This window comes from Macrobrachium rosenbergii, chromosome 53 (genome assembly GCF_040412425.1).
Source record: "Macrobrachium rosenbergii isolate ZJJX-2024 chromosome 53, ASM4041242v1, whole genome shotgun sequence".
Taxonomy (NCBI): Eukaryota; Metazoa; Arthropoda; class Malacostraca; order Decapoda; family Palaemonidae; genus Macrobrachium; species Macrobrachium rosenbergii.
This window is the reverse complement of record NC_089793.1, coordinates 41385652-41392731: the sequence shown is the minus strand read 5'-3', so window position 1 is coordinate 41392731 and position 7080 is coordinate 41385652. Positions and strand designations below refer to the sequence as shown.

Genomic DNA, 7080 nt, shown 5'->3' with positions numbered 1-7080 from the left:
GTGGTGATGACTGACAACAGAGCTCCCATGATTCGCTGCTCACTGTGTCCCAGGAACGAGGACAGGAAGACCAGACACTGGTGCACTGGCTGTGGGAATCCAGTGTGCCTTCGCCACATCTACCCATTCTGCGGGATTGTCAGCAGTAATCAGTACACAAAGGTAAGAACTTTTGAGTCTTTTCACTTTCTGCCCATTTACAAATGGCAGAAAACAGTAAAACAAATATTTAGAGCAAAATAATGCCTTTTCTTTGACTTTTAGAAAAATTTATTGTTCATTTACAGTGGTAAAGAAATGCAAACAATATTTTATTGAAAACCATTGGTCTGTGCACACAAACGTAAATCAAGTAATTTTTCGATTATTTAGTATTATCGACAACGACACAGCGACCAAAAAACATAAAAAAAGTTTTTACTTGCAAAATCTATTTTTACTTAAAAAAATACCGGATTTTTTTTTACATTCTCCCTCCCCGCATAGTGTGTGTTGCTGCAGGAGGTTGTGATTCTCTGTAGCTGAGGCCCAAGACCTGGGTGTGTGTGGGTCATCGCCAAGACTTCAACAGTAGTTTTAGATTTTTCAGAAGTTTTTAGTACTTTTTTTGAGTTGTCCTGTACATATTCACTTTGACACAGTAAAAACTAAAATCTAAAGGGAAATGAAAATAGAAACGATCTAGATTCTTGTACTTATTTAAAATTTAATAAATTTTGATTACAACTATTTCTTTTTTTTCCAAAACGGGTGACCATGTTAATAGCAATATACCCCAGCCTGACCATGTTAATAGGCCTCACGCATGACAGTTGCTGTGGTCATGACCGCTGTCCAATACCACTCCAGGACTTTCTCTCCAAGTTAAAAGACACACAGCCTTCCCCATTCAGCCTTTACTGAATCTAACCCTGGCTTTAACAACTATAATATCAAGGACGACAGTTGGGATACCCAGTAAAACACATCGGGAATCGAACCCGGCTACAGTTATCGAGGACTATGGTGCCACTGCCTCGTCCTCCTTCAGCTCTCTGCCTCTCTCTCATTATTAGACTCAGTTAAAAGACGTTCCTCCCTATCAAGGAATCGAACCCTAGCTCTCGAGTGACAGGAGGGAATACTAGCCACTACACTATCGACGACTTTGGTCACACTGCCTGGTCCCCCTTCAGCTTCCTGTCTCTCATTCATTATAGACACAGTAAAAAAATCTTCCTCCCCGACGGGGAATTGAACCCTGGCCTCTCGCGTGACAGGCGGGGAAACTAACAACTATACTATAGACAACTGTGGTCACACTGCCTTGTCTTCCTTCAGCTCTCTTTTCCTTCATTATAGACCCAGTTAAAAGATCTTCCTCCCCGACGGGAATCGTACCCCGGCCTCCCGCATGACAGGCGGGGATACTAACCACTATAATATTGAGGGCTGTGGTCACACTGCCATGTCCTCATTCAGCTCTCTGTCTCTCTCTCATTACTAGACCCAGTTAAAAGACGTCCCTCCCCCCGCGGAATCGAAACCCGGCTTCCCGCATGACAGGTGGCGATACTAAACACTATACTATTGAGGACTGTGGTCACACTGCCTCGTTCTCCTCCAGCTCTCTGTCTCTCTCTCATTATTAGACCCAGCCTTCAGTTTTCTGTCTCTCTCTCATTACTAGACCCAGTTACAAGACATTCCTCCCCAACGGGGAATCGAACCCCGGCCTCCCGTGTACGGACGGGGATACTAACCACTATACTATCGAGGACTGTGGTCACACTACCTCGTTCTCCTTCAGCTCACTGTCTCTCTCTCATTATTAGACCTAGTTAAACGACATTCCTCCCCGACGGGGAATTGAACCCGGCCTCTCGTGACAGGAAGGGATACTAGCCACTACACCATCGAGGACTATGGTCACACTGCCTCGTCCTCCTACAGCTCACTGTCTCTCACTCATTATAGACGCAGTAAAAAATCTTCCTCCCAACGGGGAATCGAACACTGGCCTTTCGCGTGACAGGCGGGGAAACTAACCACTATACTATCGAGGACTGTGGTCAAACTGCCTCCTCATCCTTCAGCTCTCTGTCTCTCTCTTCTCCTTCAGCTCTCTATCTCTCCCTCATTATAGACCCAGTTAAAGGATCTTCCTCCACGATGGGGAATCGAACCCTGCCCTCTCGAGTGACAGGCGGGAATACTCACAACTATACTATAGACGACTGTGGTCACACTACCTCGTATTCCTTCAGCTCTCTTTCTCTCCCTCATTATAGACCCAGTTAAAAGATCTTCCTCCCCAACGGGGAATAGTACCCCGGACTCCCGCGTGACAGGCGGGGATACTAACCACTATACTATCGAGGACTGTGATCACACTGCCATGTCCTCATTCAGCTCTGTCTCTCTCTCTCATTACTAGACCCAGTTAAAAGATGTCCCTCCCCACCATGGAATCGAAACCCGGCTTCCCGCATGACAGGTGGGGATACTAAACACTATACTATCGAGGACTGTGGTCACATTGCCTCATTCTCCTCCAGCTCTCTGTCTCTCTCTCATTATTAGACCCAGCCTTCAGCTTTCTGTCTCTCTCTCATTACTAGACCCAGTTAAAAGACATTCCTCCCCGACGGGGAATCGAACCCCGGCCTCCCGCGTGACAGGCGGGGATACTAACCACTATACTATCGAGGACTGTGGTCACACTGCCTCGTTCTCCTCCAGCTCTCTGTCTCTCTCTCATTATTAGACCTCGTTAAAAGACATTCCTCCCTGACGGGGTATTGATCCTCGGCCTCTCGTATGACCGGCGGGGTTACAAACCACTACAGTATCGACGACTATGGTCACACTGCCTTGTCCTCCTCCAGCTCTCTGTCTCTGTCTCATTACTAGACCCAGTTAAAAGTCGTTCCTCTCTGGCGGGGAATCGAACCCCGGCCTCCCGTGACAGGCGGGGATACTAACCACTATACTATCGAAGACTGTGATTACATTACCGTGTCCTCCTTCAGCTCTCTGTCTCTCTCTCATTACTAGACCCAGTTAAAAGACGTTCCTCCCCGAGACAGAGAATCGAACCTTGGCCTCCCACGTGACTGGCGGGGATACTAACCACTATACTATCGAGGACTATGGTCACACTGCCTCGTTCTCCTTCAGCTCTCTGTCTCTCTCTCATTACAAGCACCAGTTCAAAGACTTTCCTTCACGAAGGGGAATCAACCCCATTACTAACCACTATAATATCAAGGAGTATGGTCACACTGCCTCGTTCTCCTTCGGCTCTCTGTCTCTCCCTCACTATAGTTCCAGTTAAAAAATGTTCCTCCCCTAAGGGGAATCAAACCCTCGCCTCCCGCATGACAGGTGGGTTTACTAACCAATATACTGTCGAGGACTGTGGTCACACTACCTCGTTCTCCTCCAGCTCTCTGTCTCTCTCTCATTATTAGACCCAGTTAAAAGACATTCCTCACCTACGGGGAATCGAACCCCAGCCTATCATGTAACAAGTGGGGTTACAAACCACTATACTATCGAGGACTATGGTCACATTGCCTCGTCCTCCTTCAGCTCTCTGTCTCTCTCTTATTACCAGACCCAGTTAAAAGCCATTCCTCCCCGACGGGGAATCGAACCCCGGCCTCCCGCGTGACAGGCGGGGATACTAACCACTATACTATCGAGGACTGTGGTCACACTGCCTTGTCCTCATTGAGCTCTCTGTCTCTCTCTCATTACTAGACCCAGTTAAAGGATGTTCCTCTCCGACGGCGAATCAAACCCGGCCTCCCGTATGACAGGCAGGGATACTAACCACTATACTATCGAAGACTGTGGTCACACTACCTCGTTCTCCTCCAGCTCTGTCTCTCTCTCATTATTAGACCCAGTTAATAGACATTCCTCACCTACGGGGAATCAAACCCCAGCCTATTGTGTGACAGGTGGGGTTACAAACCACTATATTATCGAGGACTATGGTCACACTCCGTCGTCCTCTTTCAGCTCTCTGTCTCTCTCTTATTACCAGACTCAGTTAAAAGACGTTCCTCCCCATCGGGGAATCGAACACCGGCCTCTCACATGACTGGAGGGGAAACTAACCACTATACTATCGAGGACTGTGGTCACACTGCCTCCTCCTCCTTCAGCTCTCTGTGTCTCCCCATTATAGACCCAGTTAAAAGATCTTCCTCCCTGATGGGGATCGTACCTCGGCCTCCCCCGCGTGACAGGCAGGGATACTAACCACTGTACTATCAAGAACTTTGGTCACACTGCCATGTCCTCATTCAGCTCTCTGTCCTCTCTCATTACTAGACCCAGTTAAAAGACGTCCCTCCTCAACGGGGAATTGAAACCGGCATCCCATGTGACAGGTGGGGATACTAAACACTATACTATCAAGGACTGTGGTCACACTGCCTGGTTCTCCTCTGGCTCTCTGTCTCTCTCATTATTAGATGCAGGCTCCAGCTCTCTGTCTCTCTCTTTACTAGACCCAGGTAAAGACATTCCTCCCGACGGGAATCGAACCCCGGCCTCCCGCGTGACAGGCGGGATACTAACCACTATACTATCGAGGACTGTGGTCACACTGCCTTGTTCTCCTTCAGCTCTCTGTCTCTCTCTCTCATCATTAGACCTATTTAAAAGACATTCCTCCCCGACGGGGAATTGATCCCCGGCCTCTAGTGTGACAGGAGGGATTACAAACCACTACAGTATCGAAGACTATGGTCACACTGCCTCGTCCTCCTCCAACTCTCTGTCTCTCTCTCATTACTAAACCCAGTTAAAAGACGTTCCTCCCCAATGAGGAATCGAACCCCGGCCTCCCGTGTGACAGGCGGGGATACTAACCTATACTATCGAGGACTGTGGTCACACTGCCTTGTCCTCATTGAGCTCTCTGTCTCTCTCCCATTACTAGACCCAGTTAAAGGATGTTCCTCTCCGACGGCGAATCAAACCCGGCCTCCCGTATGACAGGCGGGGATACTAACCACTATACTATCGAGGACTGTGGTCACACTACCTCGTTCTCCTCCAGCTCTGTCTCTCTCTCATTATTAGACCCAGTTAATAGACATTCCTCACCTACGGGGAATCGAACCCCAGCCTATCGTGTGACAGGTGGGGTTACAAACCACTATATTATCGAGGACTATGGTCACACTCCGTCGTCCTCTTTCAGCTCTCTATCTCTCTCTTATTACCAGACTCAGTTAAAAGACGTTCCTCCCCATCAGGGAATCGAACACTGGCCTCTCACGTGACTGGAGGGGAAACTAACCACTATACTATCGAGGACTGTGGACACACTGCCTCCTCCTCCTTCAGCTCTCTGTGTCTCCCTCATTATAGACCCAGTTAAAAGATCTTCCTCCCTGATGGGGATCGTACCCCGGCCTCCCGCGTGACAGGCAGGGATACTAACCACTATACTATCAAGAACTTTGGTCACACTGCCATGTCCTCATTCAGCTCTCTGTCCTCTCTCATTACTAGACCCAGTTAAAAGACGTCCCTGCTCCACGGGGAATTGAAACCCGGCATCCTGCGTGATAGGTGGGGATACTAAACACTATACTATCAAGGACTGTGGTCACACTGCCTAGTTCTCCTCTAGCTCTCTGTCTCTCTCTCATTATTAGATGCAGGCTTCAGCTCTCTGTCTCTCTCTCTTTACTAGACCCAGGTAAAAGACATTCCTCCCCGACGGGGAATCGAACCCCGGCCTCCCGCGTGACAGGCGGGGATACTAACCACTATACTATCGAGGACTGTGGTCACACTGCCTTGTTCTCCTTCAGCTCTCTGCCTCTCTCTCTCATCATTAGACCTATTTAAAAGACATTCCTCCCCGACGGGGAATTGATCCCCGGCCTCTAGTGTGACAGGAGGGGTTACAAACCACTACAGTATCGAAGACTATGGTCACACTGCCTCGTCCTCCTCCAACTCTCTGTCTCTCTCTCATTACTAAACCCAGTTAAAAGACGTTCCTCCCCAATGAGGAATCGAACCCCGGCCTCCCGTGTGACAGGCGGGGATACTAACCACTATACTACCGAGGACTGTGGTCACACTGCCTTGTCCTCCTTCAGCTCTCTGTCTCTCTCTCATTACTAGACCCAGTTAAAAGACGTTCCTTCCCGAGACAGAGAATCGAACCTTGGCCTCCCGCGTGACAGGCGGGGATACTAACCACTATACTATCGAGGACTATGGTCACACTGGCTCGTTCTCCTTCAGCTCTCTGTCTCTCTCTCATTACAAGCACCAGTTCAAAGACTTTCCTCCCCGAGGGGGAATCAAACCCCGGTATTAACCACTATGCTATCAAGGACTATGGTCACACTGCCTTGTCCTCCTTCAGCTCTTTGTCTCTCCCTCACTATAGACCCAATTAAAAAATCTTCTTCCCAACGAGGAATAGACCCCTGGCCTCCCGCGCGACAGGCAGGGACACTAACCACTACACTAACGAGAACTATGGTCACACAGCATTGTCCTCCTTCAGCTCTCTGTCTCTCTCTCATTACTAGACCCAGTTAAAAGACATTTCTCCCCTATGGGGGATCGAACTCAAGTCTCTCGCGCGACAGGCGGAGATACTAACCACTATACTATCGAGGACTATCGTCAAACAGTCTTGACCTCCTTCAACTCTCGTTTCTCTCTCATTACTAGACCCAGTAAAAAGATGTTCCTCCCTGATGAGGAATCGAACCCTGGCCTCCCAAGTGAAAGGCTGGGATACTAACACTATACTATATGGACTGTGGTCACATTGCCTCATCCTCCTTCAGCTCTCTGTCTCTCTCTCATTACTAGACCCAATTAAAGGACGTTCCATCGGGGAATCGAACCCCAGCCTCCCGAGTGACAGGCAGGGATACTAACCACTATACTATCAAGGACTATCGTCAAACTGCCTCGTCCTCCTTCAGCTCTTTGTTGCTCCCTCATTATACACCAAGTTAAAAGATCTTTCTCCCCAACAGGGAATTAAACCCTGGCCTTCCGCGTGACAGGCGGGGATACTAACCACTATACTATCGAGGACTGTGG

At 48.8% G+C, this 7080-nt stretch overlaps 3 non-coding genes across 3 annotated transcripts; all 3 read right to left on the bottom strand.

Moving 5' to 3' along the window:
* Positions 1 to 2619: 2619 nt before the first annotated feature.
* Positions 2620 to 2691, bottom strand: TRNAD-GUC (transfer RNA aspartic acid (anticodon GUC)). The gene has a single exon. It is a non-coding gene; the product is annotated as a tRNA-Asp (tRNA).
* Positions 2692 to 3617: 926 nt separating this feature from the next.
* TRNAD-GUC (transfer RNA aspartic acid (anticodon GUC)) lies at positions 3618 to 3689 on the bottom strand. Its single transcript has one exon. It is a non-coding gene; the product is annotated as a tRNA-Asp (tRNA).
* A 2028-nt stretch (positions 3690 to 5717) lies between these two features.
* TRNAD-GUC (transfer RNA aspartic acid (anticodon GUC)) lies at positions 5718 to 5789 on the bottom strand. Its single transcript has one exon. It is a non-coding gene; the product is annotated as a tRNA-Asp (tRNA).
* Positions 5790 to 7080: the final 1291 nt, after the last annotated feature.